We start from the raw sequence: 18,920 nt of genomic DNA, 5'->3' as shown, positions 1-18,920 counted from the left end.
TTGCTTGTAGGAATATCAAAAACTAGAGCCGAAATATACAGAGGTTCACATAGGTGTATGGAAGACAGTAATTTTCCAGTGTACAGCACTACACTCAATACTACTGCAATAAGACCTTTTTCAAAGGCTTTTCATATTTCCAGTTACAAATTAATTTGTTTTCCTTCCAACTGCAGGCAAAGCAGTAGGATGTGCATCCCTAATAGCTGATGCTCCCTGATGATTCCTTTCCTTGACAAGACGATCCTTTTGGTTCTTTAGCAGCAGAATACTTACTGATTTCTGACTTTCATCTTCACTTATGCAGTTGCAGAAGTTATTCATCACTGAGCCTATGTGTTACTAAGAGTATTGTAGGAAGCTTCTGAGGGTCTGAGCATCGGAGACCTGTCATTTTTGTGCATTTATTGAATCATTGTAATCTGAGCAATTGGCATTGTCCAGGGAAGGTATTAATGGTACTAAAGCGTTCTGAGCTCTGGCTGACCAGAAAATCTCAAGGACGTTTGGAAGGGAAAATGCAGGTTGGTCTTAGGTCTAAGTAATGAAGAATTTGCATGGAAGAAAAGCCTCTGAGAATGTGTTAATATTACTTGCCCATATTTATTTATAGATTAATATCACACATTGTTAGTTTGTTGATGGGTGTCAGTGGAGACAACCAGGCGCTTCCATGCAGTGGTTTTTGTGCCCCTGTTTATGTCCTGTTCTTCATTTACCTTTATCTCTGCGGTGTCTTTGAACATTAGGGTCTTCCTAACTTTCCTTTAGTACCAAGGGCATTCAACAAATGCTCTTGACTGTTTGTGTCGTTTACCTAAAATGTCTTTATGGGGTCTATAGTTTTAGCAGCAGGGTTGTCAGGATGCTCGGTTGTCTCTGAAGTTGGCTGTAAGCAAAGTTACCGCTATCTCAATTTATTGTTTCCTATTACTGTTATATTTCCACCCTCTGTAAGATATGTTGCAGAATTGTAAAATCTCTCCTCTTTGATGCCTCTGAGGCTCAAGATGGTCCATTTGCATTTAGAGTATACGCAATGTACACAGTTCAGGAAAAGAAGTTTATTGCTAATATGAGTAGTATCTGGAGGTAAACCTTATCTTAGTATACATTTATAATAGGCTGTATGAGATGAAAAGATATTTGTAAATTCATTGTTTTGGATTTTATAGATAAATTAGGACATTGCCTTTCCATTGCCTTTAAAATCAATTATAAAAGCTATAACTTAAATGCAGTGCATATTTTCTTTTATTAAGTATTTGAAAGACAGCATGTGTTTACTTTCTTAACTATTCTGCTTTACAATGCTGAGTTACGGGTCAATGTGAAGGCTTCCAAAGAGATGGAGACTGTAATTGTTGTATAAGCTATCTGTTTCTGGGCAGTTTTTCAAACGGATTCCTCCCCCACCCCCCAGAATATTTTTTTTCTTACCTCGAAGTTTTAGAACTTTTGCTGATCTGTCTCTTTTTTGATTTGAAAGCCTCTGAGCTGCCCAACAGCCAAGACACTTCTGTGAAAATCAGACATTAGGGATTGGCAGCTCATTTCAGGATTCCGGAGCCTTCAGACAGAGTCCTTATTTAGGAGGGCATTTAGTAGGAAAAGTTAGTGTCTCCTCAAAGCAGAAGTCAAGTATGTTTAGCCTGAAGCATGAAGTTAAACATACGTGATCCTGAAGAGCAACCAGTGTCTGGTGACAGAGGAATCGTGCCACTAAGAGGTATCTAAATCAACTACACTTTGCGATTGTTTTAAAAAGAATCTATAAAAACAACAACAATAACAAAACAAACAAGCAAACAAAAAAAACCCCAAACCCAATCAAAAACGCACACAGCAAAGAAAAAGGTGAAAAAAAAAAACCAAACCCAAAACCTCACAACAGAAGACCACAAACCCACAACAAAACAAAACAACAAAAAACCAAAACAAAACCCCAAACAAACAAACAAAAAAAAGGGGCTGTAAAATGAAGAATGAAGAGGAAATCTGCGGAAACCCTTTGACATTGCTACTGAACAAGTATATGAGAAGAAGGTTTAAGAAAAATCTTCTGCAAATGGAAATGCAGATCTAGTCGAGCACATTAAGAAGATAAAGTTTTACCCACTGTAGTTTAAAAGCTGGGAATTAGGAGGGCTCTGATGGAATTATTTCAGAGAAGCAGTTAATAAGAAATTAAATATTTCAGACACATGCAGTCTGTGAGAGAGCTGCTGGGTCACTGGGCCCACCAAAGAGCGAAGGGAGCACTGAAGGTGAATAAGGTTTATGCTGAAAAGCTAAGTGATTTGTAACTCTTTTCAAAAAACGTAAATTAAAATGTCAGAGGAGGTACTTGAAAAACATTTAGCAGAAATAGAAGAGGTCCAGAGAAGGGTGACAATATAATTACAGACCTGGGACGACTTTGTAAGAGGATAGATTTGGAACAATTGGAACCCTCTTTGTGGAGCAGAGAGGAGTGAAATAGGACATAAGAAGCACGAAAATAATGAATTAAAAAACAAAACCAAAAAAACCCAAAAACATTTTTATTCCTTTTATAACTGAGTATGTACTTTTTCACAAAAACATAAAAATAGTCTGGGGAACTCACTGCCACAAGCTGTAGAATATTGGATGGTTTCTATTTTGGGCGTGCTATATAACATTGGTCTTCGTAATAGGTAGAGAGTTGTAGAAATTTCAGTGCATCACATGTAAGGCAGCAACACATTAAGCAGAATAATGATGAAATTTATTTAAAAAGTGGCTTATTTTATTACAGAATTTCTAGAAATTTCCCTGAAGTACCTACTAGAAACCTAGACAGAGGAACAGATTAGAAGCAATATTAGTTCTAACCAATGTGCAAGTTCCCTGTGGGAATCCATAATTCAACATACAAGAAGCTGGCAATTCTGTTTCAGTTCAGAAAATCACTTTAAGAATATATTTGTGTAGTTTGCTAATACGTTTTCATAAACTGGCTTTCAACATTTTATTATGTATTTCTTTTTGTCTATGATGCAGTTCTGCACCAGACAACAAAGTGAAATCCATTCTTTACTTTAGCTGTTTATATACTGTATTTTATATAAAATTATATATATATACATTATTGAAGAAGAAAACAGTTGTCATCTGCATGGCTGAATCTTTAGTATTCTTCTGCTGGTGGTTTCCCGTGCATTATTGCTTTGCAGCCAAGTTTCATTAACTTATTTTGTATTCTATTAAAGTCTGAATTCTAAAGGCCAGTGCTTTCCCCTCCTATGGAGTACTAGTTAGAATGGATGCAGAAATGACTAAATTTAATGACTTGTGTGAAAAGTCACTCCTTGGGAACGTGGGATACAGTATACAGAAACAGCATGACTCTGCAGTCTGAGGTGTAGAGGAGAAAATACTAACACCTTAATGTTTGTACCTTCTTAGCAAGTAATGAAACTATTGCTGTGAATTTACCTTGTTGAAATCAAAATATCTTGGAGGCATCTGGTTAGAATTTGTCCATAAATAGAGCTTTTTCCAATTTAGTTTGTCCTCTGTAAGCATTTTAGCATGCTGCTGCAAACACATGTTGACTGTGCAATTAAAGTAGATTATTTATTTATTCCTTACAGCAAATTACCTGTTGTCTATATCCAATGTGCTTCCTGAACCTAGGTTTTAGGAAAAAGATGTATATGAAATAAAAGTAAGATAGGAAAATTCAGGAATAGGCAAGGAGCCGGTTTGGTTAAATGAATTAAGTAATCTAGTCTATCTCTGAATTCTAATGCAAACATGGTCTTCCGTTCTGCATGCCGCGGAGAGACTGATCATCTGAAACCTTATTTATCTCTGGGTATTGGGGTGGGTTTTTTTACTTTCTGGATGTTATTTACAAGAGTTATTGTTTTAAGATTGAGGGCTGGATTGTTTTGTGATGTGCGTGTGCAAATGCAACAGTGTAGTTCTGAGATGGTGACACGGCTCTCTTAATTCCTTGCAGAGAGAGATATACTTTAAAATAAACCCTTTAGACATTCACTTAAGGAAGCACAATAGTGTTAACAGCTTACCCATCCAAAATAGGATTGGTTAAAACATGGAAAGTAAGTTTTAATATGAAAACAGAAAAAGCCAGTAAAAGTGAAAGCTGAAGTTACACACTATGTCTAACCTATGGGGAAGAAGGTGAGGTCCCTTGGATGAGTTTAGTTCTAAATGTAGTGCTAAAGTGTACTGGGTGAGGCCACAGAATGATTTGTTTCTTAGAATAAACTAACAGACACAATTATGTAGAAGTGTATTTTCTTGATACTGATGGTGTTCTACTTCCTCAAAGACATGAAGCAGGAATTATTGATATAAATAATATTGTTAAATAATTCATCATCCTTAAAGATTTACTTGCTACACATAGGGAACAGAGAAATTTATAGCTTGGTTTTTTTACCCATTGTGTTTGGAATGAAATCAGACTTGAACCTCAAGCCTTGCGGCTTCTGCTATGATGATAACTTCTAATCTAACATCTCTATTTCGGCTGCTATGTGCACTTTGTACAGCTGGCTGAAGACTTAGGCGGGGGATTCCATTTGTATATATCAGCGATTTCATGGAAAAGCCACCAAATTTTCCATCAGATATTTCTGCCGAACTTCATGTTCAACGGCTACTATCCATGTTCTTCTGTTTCAAATTTAATGCTAACTCTAGCAGAGCATAAAACAGATTTGAAGACAATGAAAAGTGTACTGCTTTATTTCCCTAAGGTATATGCTGTATATAGCTTCAGCTAAAACTAGTTTTAGAAGGAGAGATAAACAAAAAGTTAATCTACAAATGCAACTGTTTCTTTTTTGTTCAATTATTTTTCTAAGTATTGATTTCCTGCATTTTGGTAGGTGTCCTCCATATATGTATATCAGAGCCATTGTGCTTTTAATGGAAGAACTCATAAAATGAAAAGGCAGCATCAGGTTCTGATGAGTATAAATGACCTCTTTGTTAAAATAATTCCTGGGTTAACAATTCTATGTCCCTTATTTTAGAAGTCAAAACTTGCAGTATTAGGAGATACCCTTAGGTTGTTACAGCTTTTCATAAACTCTACTGTAGGCACCCGATATAGAAAATATCTACTTGCATGTACACATTTACCTCTAAACATTGTCACATTTTGATATTGGGTGTAATCAAGCATATGCACATGGTATAGGACACAAGTGGCAAATAAATCACTACATTTTAATTGAACTATGCACATACAGAGGAACTTCTACCCTTGACACCTCCAATGTATCCAAGTATACCTCAAGTGATGTTCTTGAGCTCATAGTTTGCTTTAAGACAACCAGTAATGGCTTGCTGCTTGGATGTATATCCTATGAGGAAGAGAGTGCGGGTGTTCTATGCACCTTGTGAAGAGCTGAAGTGGTGGATAGTGCTCTATATGGCATGTAAAAATCATGGTTTTGAACATTAGGCCTTTATGTGCATATTTCTTCCTTCAAATTGCTCCGCTTAATACTGAAACTTCTTAAAACACGTTTCCTCTGCCTTATTTAATATCCATTTTATAAAACAGTTGTAAGCTAGTAGAAGGAGTAACACAGTTTCAATTAGACTTGTTAGACTTCTCGCTTCAGACTTGTGTATCTGCATTTGTGTATCAGTGGCTTAAGAGAAGGTGCTCTCACTTTGCTTCTGCTCAATAATCACCTAAAGTGAATGAATAGCTCAAGTAGCACAGAAATAAAGGACTTCTCAGTTGGACAAATATCCCTTTACTAGCTCTATAGTTGAACTCTTCCCTCATATTCAAAGTATAAATGTACACATATGGATGTATGAACTCTCTTCCTGTTACTAACACCCTTGAGATAGCCTAACTCTACTTGCTCAAATGCTTTTTCTAAATGATATGAAAATCCTCAAAGCACTCTCTGTTTCATGCCACGTTAAGTCAGCAAAATAATCTTTAAACACACTGCTGTTGCGCATAAAGGGCTATATGTGAAATATATATTTTTTTTTTTTTTGAGGGGGTCAGAATTCGTCTCCATTATGCGGGACAAATTTGGGGAAGGAAAATTTGAATGTCTTCAACTTCTTGTTTGCTTTCCTAAATCTAAAACTTCTCAGTCTTCAATACAGATAACTCACAAAACAGATAACTTTAATTCTATACGATCTTGTAATTAGCCTAACCCTGGAAAACCACAACCATATTTAAGAAACTTCTTTTTTGCCATTGGGCAAATGAAATAACCTAGGTCTTGGCATATTCAGCTTTAGGGACAGTCTCCCATGCGTACAAGATGGCAGTCAACAGCTGCCCTTAGATCTGAGGATTCTCTTTACAAAGCCAGTATCATTGGTTTATGACTGACCCCAGCTCAACTGTTAATGAGTAGAGTTGTATCTTTTTTTTCTTTTTCTTTTCACAAAAGATGTAAGTTCAGCCAGCTCGCCTTCTAGGTCAGTTCATTCTCTTCCCTTTCTTCAAGCTAAATAGCACTTACTAATTCCTTTTAACTAAACTATTAAATTTTCCAAATCAGTGCCAGTCCTTACTTGCTTCTTTGTCTCATGTATTTTGTACATTTTTAATCACCCATAATGTGCAAAGAATGTTCATGTTCTTAAACTGCACCTACATATCTCTCTGCTTCCATGGATTAGGAACTACAGCTCTCAGTGTCACAGGGCTTTTCCCCACTTGCTGCTCTCGTTCTGAGGTTGTTTCATGGCCCGCAGTGAAAGAACGGTTGACATTGGGTTCACAACATTACAAATTCTTTTAATGGTCCTCTTCTGATGTCCCAGCCCCTTCACAATCTGAGGGAAACAAAACCAAGAAGTGGAAGGGTTGAGAGCTAAGGAGTGCCGACATCATGGAATGTGTCTTCGTTCTCTTGCTGCCCCTCTGCCTGATGTAGGGATGCTGAAGAGGAGAATCTCGAAGGCAGATACCTCATTGCTTCTTACTGAAAGGATACATATAAAGATATTCAAATCAAGACTATCCTTGTTCTGTAAGTCTCAGCAGTGCTCATAAAAAAAGACACAAAGGAGAATGATCAGATACTACTTCAGGAATTATTTCAATCTCTGAAAATTAATATATTTCTTTGAAGGAAACCCAGACAACATTGGTTCCTTAAAACTATCTATTTCCTGAGAAACAAAAATTGAAAGACCCCTCTTACAAATGAGTTTTTCTTCAAATACTCTGGAATCCTAAATGCTCAGTGGCTGATTTGAAAGCAACTTCTTTTATATGTCACTTATGGATTTGTACTTAAAATTTATGCAGGGCTGGTGTCAAAGTACTTGTTTCTATCAGGCTGCAGGCTGACTGTGTTTCTTCTGGGTTTTGTATTTACTGTGCTACTGTTTTCTTTTGTGGTTTCATGATAAAACAAATAAGAGGGCAGAACAAATGCTGGCTAGTCAAAATGGGGTTTCTGCCTTGTAGTTCTGAGAATCTGATTTCAACTTTGTAATTAATATTTCTCCAGATAATTGGGCCAGGATGCTGCTTGGCCTTGGCTTTCACTTCAGTACTTCACATGAGCAACTGTTTGACCAAGAAAGGTTTTAAGACCGTGATAAGTTGTTTTTGTGTTTAGTGTTTGGATTTTTTTTGGTCTAAGGAATCCTTCAGTGGTCTGTTAGAACATCCTCACATTGCTCCCAAAACAGATATTTTTTGGATTTACTTATTTTCTTGCCATACATTTTTCTTATTTTATTACTTGATTCTTCTTTTTATCTCTTGTAAATCTCTGCTTTCTTTACTTGATGGGATCTTTTTGTTGCTACTTCTTCTCTTGACTTAAGATACTTAGTATATAGCCTTTTTTATCTTGTTTTGAGTAGTTTTAGAACTTAACTTTTGTCAGGTAGTATTGCTGGTTTTCTACACTACTGTAATTTTAGAGATCAGGTAGCTTTATTTCTTCCTCATACAATATTTATGTTCATCTAGCTTCAAATTATCAGGGTCTTTATTTTAAGAACTTTTTCCAGTTTTATTTAATCTAGTGCACCAGACGTCCTTTATTACAAAAGTCAGGCATCCCTGATTTTTAATTGTCCTGCCTTTCCCAATACCACAGAAGAAAGGAGACAACAAAGGGCAATTCCAGGGAGCTCAAAGAGAATGTGGCATGATCTGAATTAACTGATCACTTCCAGTTTAGATAAAGCAACCCTCTCCCTGGATGTCACAGCATAGCCAATCTCCCTTTATTACTGAATTAATGCACTGTACCTCAAAAACTGGACATTAATTTCTTGACACAATCCAGCCTAAAGAATCTAGTTTGCTATGAATTCTCCTTAGCTCTTTCTGCTTTCACTTGTGTTTCACCTTAATTACCAGCTGGTGTTCAAGCCCTGTTGAGGGGTTGTCAGCGGTTTGATCTTCTTTGACGTATCCGTGGTATGGTCTGTGAAACATGCTGTGTTCCTTACTCCATAAATACAGTACGAAATAAAAATTTAAGCCACAAAGAATGAAAGGAGGATTACATGTTTTGTATGGTGGATGGGAAACTGTGTATAGCAGCACCCGTACTGAGGACACTGCATTCATTAAAACAGTAACTAAAAATAATTTTTAAAAAGGCATGAGCTTTTCACATTGATGTGAGGGATGTCTGTTTTCGAAGAAAGAAAATCCCAGTGTGTTGAATTAATTTCTCACTCATGCTGAGAGTGGGAGATCTGCACAAGGAGAGCAGCAGAAGAAACAAAATGTTTGAAAAATACACTGCACTGTGGGGCCTAAAACTGGTTCGTGCAACAGTATAGGATACTTCCGAACTTATTCAGGGTAAGATGCTACCACAGGCTCTAATGGGTTGTGTCTGAAAGTGTTCCAGGGAGGGAAGAACAGATAACCCAGTTGAGGTACCAACCGATCTGCACTTTGCCCAGCTTCTGCAGAGTCTTGGATAAAGCTTAAGTTGAGAGTACCTACAAAATTGAGGCCTTTGGGAAATTTGACAGCTGTTCTAATAATTCCTTTATCTAGCAGTTAAAAGCCTCTCTTGAGAAAAGCTGTAGTTAATGGTCCCTTGATGTCCAAAGGAATGAGTAGCATTTAGGATTTACAGTGTCAGGCAGGATATGTGGCACTGCCTTGTTTCTCTGCACTGAAATTAGGCACTGTCAAATACTTGTTAAAGCTTTATTTACTTTAGTGTTTCATCTTATGGATGCTGTGTATGTGTAGCTTTAGTCTCTGCTTAAATATAAAGGGAGGACAGCCTTGTTTGGTAGGACAGTACATTCATTATGTTTTCCTGCTTAAAATGACGAAAAAAAGTGTGACATGAGTGTGTCCTACTGCCGGATTGATGATGAAAATGAAAACCAGAATGAACTAAAGGAAAAAGCATAGATTTCATTTAGGTGCTTCTTTTAATATTTCTTGATAGGTGTTTAATGATACAGAAGAGAGAGAAAAGCCATTAAATTAATCAAGGAAATATAAATTAATCAGCAAATATAAATTTGCTAAATCAACCAATTATTCTAAAAATATATATTATGTGGCAAACGTTGTTAAATGAAAAGATATTTCTGTTTTAATTGGAGTACAGTTAGTTCGACATCTATCATACTACTAGTTTGGCGACATGAATAACCTCAACGTAACGAAATATGTTGCAACATTCTTCAGCGGCTCCGGTTTCTATACGGTCTGTGCTCTGTGGTCAAAGGAGCGACCTTGCTGCCAGGGGAATTCACGGTACATGGTGAAAACGGTGAGAGCTGTAGATAATTTACTCTGATTCTAAGCCTGCTCAAATGAAAGGAGATTTTCCACGTTGCTTCAGTGAATTTAGGACCCACTAGGATTTTAAGAATCCTAGTGGTGCTTTTTCAGGACGTGTGATACTTTTCAGTCTTGTTTTCTCTGAGAACGCATCTCTGAACTTGAGCTAAATTCTATCCGTAGCTGCATTTGCATGCTTCCATTGTACAGATGAGTCACGAAGATCTGAAAGGCAATATGTTAATAAAAATAAGATGCTTTCTTTAACAAAATGCATAGTGAAGCCTTTAGATATTTCTAAAGACATACAAAGACAAAATATGCTCCCAAAGAATGAAAGACAATATCCATTAATGTTAAATCAGGATTACACATTTAATAAAATAGAAAAGAGAAAAATCGGTAACAGGCAAGTGTTCTAAAATTACTTTGATTCTAGTTAAATATATATGATGTAGTTCTCTAGAGATGCCACTAAGCTGAGACAGATTCACATCTCTGACACTTGGGAAACAGATAGAAAGCCGAGTAACTGGGTCACTGAATGCAGTTTATGGAAAGTGACTGCAACAGATGCTGTGTTTCTAAGGGTGGTACATAGACAGCTATGGTAGTTAATGACTTAATTCTCTCAATTTAAAGTGCAGGTCTCCAAAGTATTTTTAATCAGATGAACTTCTTCATCTTAATATTCTTAACAAAGAAGTGGAGGGGAGAAAGAAGTTGTGGGGACTTGAGTCGATTGACAGACAGGTACAGGAGAAAGAAACGACTCCTCCCGACAGGCCTGTGCACTGACCTCTGTACTCCTCTTTTACAGTCCCTATTGCATGTTCCTCAGACGACTTCTAGACAGAAATCCTCAGTATAGCATATCTTGTCTAGTCAACAGACAAACTGGTCTTTTCTTATCAATCATTACTTAAAATATATTGGTTGGAAATTAAAAATATAATGTATCCAAGTACAGTGGACTTAAGCTAGAATTATTTAAACCAGCTACTTCTAAGGGCTAGAATTATATTAAAGTTGATGTTTGTTTAGTATACCGCTGTACAGATGAAATGGTATTACTTAGTGTACGTCATTGTGAGCAAAGTCAGAAAACAAGGCTCCAAGCTTGCAGTATATGTCAAAGTTATTCTAATTTACCACTAAAGAAACTTAGAAAAAGTCTTTCCATCTAATAAAGCATATTTATTCTTTATGCTTACTGATCAGGTTCCTTTTTTTTTTTTCCTTCAGCCTTTTCTGGTGAATATAAGATTTCTTACCATATAACGGCTGAGAATTGTCTTCTAGATCCCAATGCTAACACTAGTGTGCTCGTCTGAAATACTGCATGTTATCATTGCATCTTTTTAATTTGCAGAAACTGCATTTGGAAGCAGTGCAGTTAAGATGTTTTGCACCACATCCTCACCTGCTGTTGGTTAATTATTGTCTGGAAGACTGATCGTTTTGCGAATTCCCAAGGAGGATGTAGCTTTTCAGTTCTGGGGGCAGCATCCTCAGAATGTCACTGTACTGCACTGTGATGGATTCTTGGGCAACAGAGCCTGCCCTACAGTCGTGCAGCAATGGCTTGTTTATTGAGCAATAGTCTTCGTGTACCTAATCCAAGCGATTCTTGGATTCGCTTGTAGTACTTGGTAGTACTTGGATCATGAGATCTAAATGTTAGATGTGCTGAAACTTATCTTCAAACGAGTAGATTTTGATAGCACATAAAAAGAGAAGGAAAGGAAAAAAAAAAAGTGGAGATGTGAGAATTCTTTTGTCCTCAAGGGTGGGTGGTTGGGGGGTGCTGGAGTGGAGGGATACAGCAATTTTAGATAAACTAATTATTTTCTTTTTCATTTATTACAGTTACTTTCTGCTAAATTCATATTTAAGTAGGAATTCTTCTGTCCACATGGTGATAAATGGCAGGTTGTTCAACATGAATAGCAACTTGGCCTTAATGAAAACAAACGTTAATGGAAATAGGGAAATCTCTGGACTGCAACAAACGTGCTCCTTCCTAATCAGTTTCCCTTGTCTATAAAATACACCCACGTACTAAAAAAGTTCATAAAGTGAGAGCTGGAAGGCATCAATAATAATGCATTTTACTTGCAAAATTCACAGCAGAGTGAATGTCATACACAGCTTTAGTCGTTATGTGAAACCATTAAGCCTGGTCATAATCTGTGTGCTGATGCCAGGGCAATCAGACAGCAGTGCTTCACCAGCACCACCCAGGAAATCTGTCACATTACTCAGCTGCTGTAAAGACACCTCAGGTCTCCCCCTGCAGAACAAGGTCTTGATGTGCCCAGCTCTTACTGGCAAGTAAGCTGATTTACTTATTTATTTATTATCTCTGATTCTCCAGAATGGTTCATAATACATAATATTAGGGAACCTAAGCAATGGTCAAAGTGGGAAAGGATTGTTCTTAAGCAACAATCAGAATTGCTTGTGGGATGAAACCAAAGCACACTGGCTCTTAGGGATATTCTCTTCATAGTACCTGGCTGGTATTTTCATTTTGCAGCTCTTTAAAAGAATACCAGAGAGAAGTGGCAATGAGCTACTCATAGATAAAATAATAATAAAAACTGATATAAACATTATGTGGGTAGCATAGTACTTCTTTTGTACTTGTTTCCTTGTCCCACTGTGATATAGTAATGCACTTGGAATTGATGTTAATACTGATTCTGCAAATTAAGTGCAGAAGTGCGCATTTGAATAAAAAGATAAACTTCCCTTACACACAGTCAGTGATGACAAGTGGTTTGAAGATGGAAATTCATGTCAGATACCCACTAAAGAGTTAAGAAACTCAGTGTGGGTATTATGAAATTAAACCATCTGCTCTGCGTAGAAGTCCATGCAAGATCCTTTGCTATCTAAAGCCAGCATCTGTTGAGAGTGTGCTGTATGTATATAGTTAAATCCAGGGGTTAAGAGGAACAGGAGCTGCTCTTTCAGCCCATAGCTAGATAACAGTTGCTAAGATACCACCATATGGATTATGGAGTGTGGAAAGGGCGCTCTCCTGCATACTTGCCTGGGCTTGGGTACAGAGAGAAGGAAATTTCACTCATAGTAGAAGGATTGACTAAATCCTTTCCTGATGAATCCTTGCCTAAAGTAGGGGCTAAGTCTGTTTACCCAAATCATCTCTCCTAAAGTTCGTTATTTCTTATCTTCCATATTAGAATAGGTCCTTTGTCACTTGTGGCACTTGCTTTCTTTTCCCCACTGGCACTGAACCTTCCGTTTGTAACCGTGTTGTTTTTCCCTCCTGCTCTCAGCTTCAGATTTCTTTTCACTGGTTGTACCCGGAAAGCACAGATCTGGGGGAGATGGACCATCTGGAAGCGCCAGCGTCTTGTTTTTCTTTCAGTAGCATGTCTCACTGCAATTTCTGCCACTTGATGTTTCCAGATGACAAGTGCCTTCCAAATTAATCCCCTTCTGTTCCCAAGACATAAGTAAAGAGGAGCTCCTTCCCAAGTCTTACACATGCCCTAGCACTCCCTTTGGACAATAAATTTGGGAGGTGTAATAGCTCCGTACTCAGGAGCTCTGACTCCTAATGGAGCAGCTGATTAAAGGAGAGCCGAGAACGTGTAGCTGTTGGAGAGGGATATCCTACTATAGCCTTGTCTGGGGAGGCGGGGAGTGCGGGAAGAGCAGCTGGATCTTTCTTAAATCAGTTTCTTGGAAGCATAAAAGTTAAATCACCATCATACAGCGGAGAAAAAAAACCTCATTTTTTATTTCTGACAAAAAAAACCAAACCTCTAATCCAGTGATAATCATTACTAATAAATTCTGTAGTCCTTTTTGCATTTTTCTGAGAGAAAAAAAGTCAATCAGACTCACCACTAACATGGACTAGTCACTTGGGCTTTTTTCTGCTTATATTAAGCGTAAATGTAGTCTGTCTTGCAGGGAACTGGCAGATGGAAATGACCTTGTATCTTGTCCTGTGCGTTACTCAGTGGCCACTTGGTAATAGTAATAAAGAGGCAAATTATTCCTGTCTGTCTGAAGTTTGTCCATATAGGAGAATTTTTCTTGAAAGAACTGCATGATTGTGATCTACATTAAGAGTTATGACAATATGGATGAGGGAGAGAATGGAAAAGACCTTCTTAAAATTCTTCATTGCAGTGGGGTGTTCTGCCCAGTTGCTTTCATCAAAACAGCATCATCGGCGCACGCGTCTGAGCAAATAGTGACTGTTAGAAACTTTCTGTGAAGACCGTGGTCCTCAGTGATGTATTAATTGTGAGGCTTTGGATAAATTACCAGTTTGTTTTGTTTTAACGATTAACAGTTCATTGCGAAATAGAAATACCTACATTTCATGCTGATAAAGGGAAAGTAACAATGCAGTACGATAGCACAGGATCAACCTTTTAGTTCAGGTATGGGTGATTTTTCAGTGTTGTGAATAATTAATGTTTTTAAAATTCAAAAACCGGAGGGACAACCCTTGCCCTCATTTTCCATATGCATATTAAAGAACTCTTCTGAGGACATTTGGTTGGCTCACGTGGCTTGGAGCTAAATGTTTGCACAATGCAAGGTCAGTGGTCAGTCATAAATCAGTAGTAGCGCTAGGTAGGTAAGCTTAAAGGTTGTTATTAGACTTCATTTTTATGTATTTTTAAATACAGAAAGATGGTCTATTTCCTCTTTACTACTTTATTTGCTTTTTTGTCCTCTAAACCACTATCTAATAATCCTTTCTTTCCTTTTTTCTCAACAAAAAGGAGCTGAATAATTTTCACATAGACAAAAAAGGTTTCAAAGGAAATGGCCACAATAATCTCAGAATGTGGGTCGATCTGGTATTTTAAGTACAATGTTGTATTAATGTATTGAAGAAACAATTCATGATCATGAAAAGCAGTTAATTTGGGGTAAAATGGGATTCAAGAGGCTTGAATCAGTATGGACAATTAATTCAGACAAATCATACGCATCCTAAACTAAAAATGGAATAAATAAGAACTTCATTCTAATTAAGGTGGTTATTAATTTGTAGAACTGAACATTAGAAGTTCAGTCCAAAAGATATTCTAACACATTTAACTACAACTTGATTAAATTTTCTTGAAGTTCTAATTAACTTGAGTTAAATGAACTTGGATGTTTTTGAAGAAATACAAAACTTAAATCAATGCAAGCACGTACTAAAACAGCTTAGAATTTAGTTAAAAAATTTTGGAGTGAAATGAAGACATCCAGTACAGCCAGGGTCACACAATGAGTATTTTCACTGTGTGATTGTGAAATGGTAGTTTTCTTGTAATATATTTGCAATATTGTTTCCAAAGCGCACCCCTGAAATCCCAGTTGACATGATGTGGTTGTTAATGACAGGTCTATGTCCCAGATAGTAATTGTCTGACTAAAAAAGCCTCAGCAAACCTGAAGCTGTCTCATTAACAAGTGGAGCTTGTCTGAATCATTTTCCTTATTGTCAGCCTGAGGAAAGCTGTCTACTGTGGAAGAAAGGAAATTTTAAAGAAAGAATATTGTTTTCACCTAACCAAAAACTTTCAAGCTAAAATAATATTTGTAATTTAAGTATTATATAAATTTTGAGATTATTTTTATCATTTCTTTGAAACACTTTTCTAGAAAATTAAAATTCCAAGGTTTTTCTATAATAAAAATCAAAGTAAACATTCCTTGGTATTAAAACCAGACAGTGTTTCAAACTGGGGGGAAATGGGAGTAAGGAAAGGGACAGCTGGGCTCCCCTTGGGTGAGTTTTATCATAACTAGAAGTATTTTGCTTTTGGGGATTAAGGTCACAGTTTCAGTTGTGTGGCTCTGTCTCGCGGCAGTTTGTTAATCCATGTTAGGCACATGCGGGTTCTTGCCCAGGTACGATGGGTGAGAAAATGCTGAAGCCGATACCTTCAGACAGAGTCCATTCATAATTATTGAGAGTTGAGGATGGACTGCTAAATTAAGTAGCAAAGCTATTAGAAAAATAATGGGGGGGGGGGGGAAGGCTACCCTAATTATTGGAATGGATCTCGGGAGAGTCCAGCTGCTCATGTGATTTTTGGCCCATTTTTCTCACTTTCTGTGCTCTGGTTCCCCTTCCTGCAGAATTAGAACAGAATGTTTTGCTGCTTCAGACTTGTAAAGATTATTGTATGCTAATCCTTATGGGTTTGGGTACCTTCATGTGCCTGGGAATATGCTTATAATCCTTCTCTTCTCTTGAAGTATTAGAAGTGGCTGTTTCAGTAGAGAGGTGCATTAGATTTTTGATAACTTCTAAATTGCTTATTGTTGGAATAGATGCTGACTGTTCATTTTTGTATTTAATGTAGAATGACAGCCGTAATAGTTTGGCCAGCCACCAAAACAGATTAAGGTGTTTCTAAGTCTTACATAGCACCTAAATATCCTTCAAGACAGATTATTTCATTCTTGTGATACATCCACTAGTAATGTCAACAAAATTGGTAAAAAGTAATTTAATTAGGTGGTGCTCTTACTTAAAATCTGTGTTTCCATTCAATACTATTATTAGAGCTACGTCAACTGATGTTTCGCTCAAAAAAAATACCTCCTTTGCGGATGTTTGTTACGTTTTAATTGATACTTTTGTAGCATTATTTCTCCTTACAGATCAGGTTTCTAATATTAATGTTTCTGTACTGCAATTTCTTAATACTTTTTCCAAATTGAAACCCTCCAGTGTATTAATTTGGGAGTCAAAACTTCTCTCAGGAATATCAGCAAACTATATATTAGTAATTTATATTGATAAATTAGTTTTAGGAATGCAATCTGTTGTGGTTTTGCGTAGCTCTGTTCTTCTTTCCTTCTGACAAAACAGTAAATCTCCACCCTGGTCAGTGCCCCAGGCCCTCCATTGATCAGGCCCAGGGAAGAGAGCCTTGTTCATCTTGAGTTCCTTCTTGCTCGCATCCCGAGCGCCGAGTGGATTGGGACTGTTGTTTCACCTTCCCTGCTCCCTGCAGAGGGGAACTGGGCGGTGAGTCACGGTGAGGAGCCGACAGCAGTCCCGGCAGTGAGGGCAAGATCCGACATCTCTCCAGGTAGGCTACTGCCAGTTCCTAATAACCTCTTTCACAGCAACGTTCACAAAACTGTAACAGGATCAGAATGTCACCAGGAGTTCCCATTTAAGGTAGAATCACTTTATTTGTCTAGCTTTATCTAACACTTTCCCTGCCTTTAGGCTTCTTCTGCCCCCTTTAATGGTTTGCTGCGCTCTGGTAAAGTCTCAGTGGAGAAATTCTTGCGCATAATTGATGAAACACCAGAGACTGTGGGTTTGTATCAATGAGATCATAAAATATAAACCTCGGTAACATGGAGAAAGCATGTGCATAGCAGATGAATCTCCAATTTTCACTATTATATTTACCTGTGTATTTTTAAAACTTTAAGGCCAAACAGATCTCCAAACAGGAACACAGAGGATTAAAAAAAAAAAAAAAAAAAAAAAAACCAAATCAGAAAAGCTGGATTTTTTTTCTGTGCTTACAGCTCCTCTACTCTGACAGGTTGTTTTGCCTTCCTTCTTTGGTCAAATGAAGTATCGACAGCAATTGCTAGTGAAGTGGTTATGTGTTAAGGTATATCTCATAAGAAGGGTACTGGACATCGTTCCAAAAGAAATGGATCTGACGGGGGACCCTAACTAGCAGGATGTAAATAAGATTTTGACAGTACTGCTCTACCATATATGCCTTTTATGAGGGACAGTTCATTATTTCAGACTTACGCTGTGCTGCATGGAAAGATACTGACACAGAAATCACTGACATCTTGTAGCATATACTGTGCTGCTGTTTTGGGTAAGACAGGTTGCTGTCATATGTTGCTGACTGTAGATTTAAATGGGGCAGGAACTAAAATTTGTCCAGCAGGGAGGTGAAGAACTTAACTGTATAAGCAAGTTGTCATCCGTGGACATCTTTTTCCTAAAATTAAAGAGGCAGGTGGGGAGGAGAAGATTTTGCTAATGGTATGAACTGACTTGTGGAAAGCAGTTGACAACACGAAGTTGGCAATTTTTGGTTAACAAACTCCCAATACAGCTGAATACAGCTGAAAGTACGTTCAGAAGCCTTAGTTTCCAAAGGGAACAGACATGGAGGAAGACGTAACGAAATGTAAGTCCCCATGAGCTCCAGTTACCAGGGCTACTGTCATCACCCTGAAGAAAAGTGCAATACTGACACTTACACCGTTTTACAGAAAATTCAGTTTTCTTAGGAATTAGTCCAGATAATTGGGGGAGGGAGAGGAGTTTAGCTCAGGCACAGAAATGGGAAGCTTAGCAGTGGAAAAGACACCTTAGGGTACCTTGTCATTCCCCTTGTCAGGGCAGTGGGATTATTTACAATATAGCTAAGCATTTGCGTAGGTCCTCTTAAATCTCCTGTAACATCACATTGCTCCAAGAACAGTGTATGTTTGTATGTCTCTTTCTCTCTCTCTCTCCCTTCTCCATTTCTCTATGTCAGATTTTATATGGAGACATGTCCCCGGGTTCTGAATTCCTACCTCAGATATCTTTAATACAGTGTTTCCTGCATTATTTCAAGTTTCCTACCTCTGCTAAACAAAGTAGCACTTAACATGTAAAAAAACAAGAGGCAAAGAAAAATTATTACACTGAGTTGATGTTATTTCAATATTGTTTAGTTCAAATTCTGTTCAGAGTCTGACTCCATTGGAGATTCAACCTAGCGGTTATCAAATGCAATATCTGTCACAAGACTAATTGTTCATTCACTTAAGATTGGAACTGCTCTGTTTGTTCTTGCAGAGCACATTTGAAATTTGAATAACTTATGCAAAATGTTGTAGTCTTAAAACTCTGTTTGGATTATTGAAAATGATTTGAACAAATAGCTGAAGTTGTTTATTTGTTAGATTTTTACTTTTAGCCTGTAGTGCTTGTCACATTCATAAACCAAACATCTTTCCCCCAGATGATCTCTTTTAATTTCGTATTTCCAGCAACATGAAATGTTTCTTTTGATTTAGAAGAGGAATTTGATGAATTTACAGGAAAGGCATAAATAGAGACACCAAATCAACCACCTGTGGAACTAACATTTGTTCCCTTTTGTGCCTGCAG

Source organism: Chroicocephalus ridibundus, chromosome 4, assembly GCF_963924245.1.
Source record: "Chroicocephalus ridibundus chromosome 4, bChrRid1.1, whole genome shotgun sequence".
Taxonomy (NCBI): Eukaryota; Metazoa; Chordata; class Aves; order Charadriiformes; family Laridae; genus Chroicocephalus; species Chroicocephalus ridibundus.
This window is presented reverse-complemented; position numbering follows the sequence as displayed.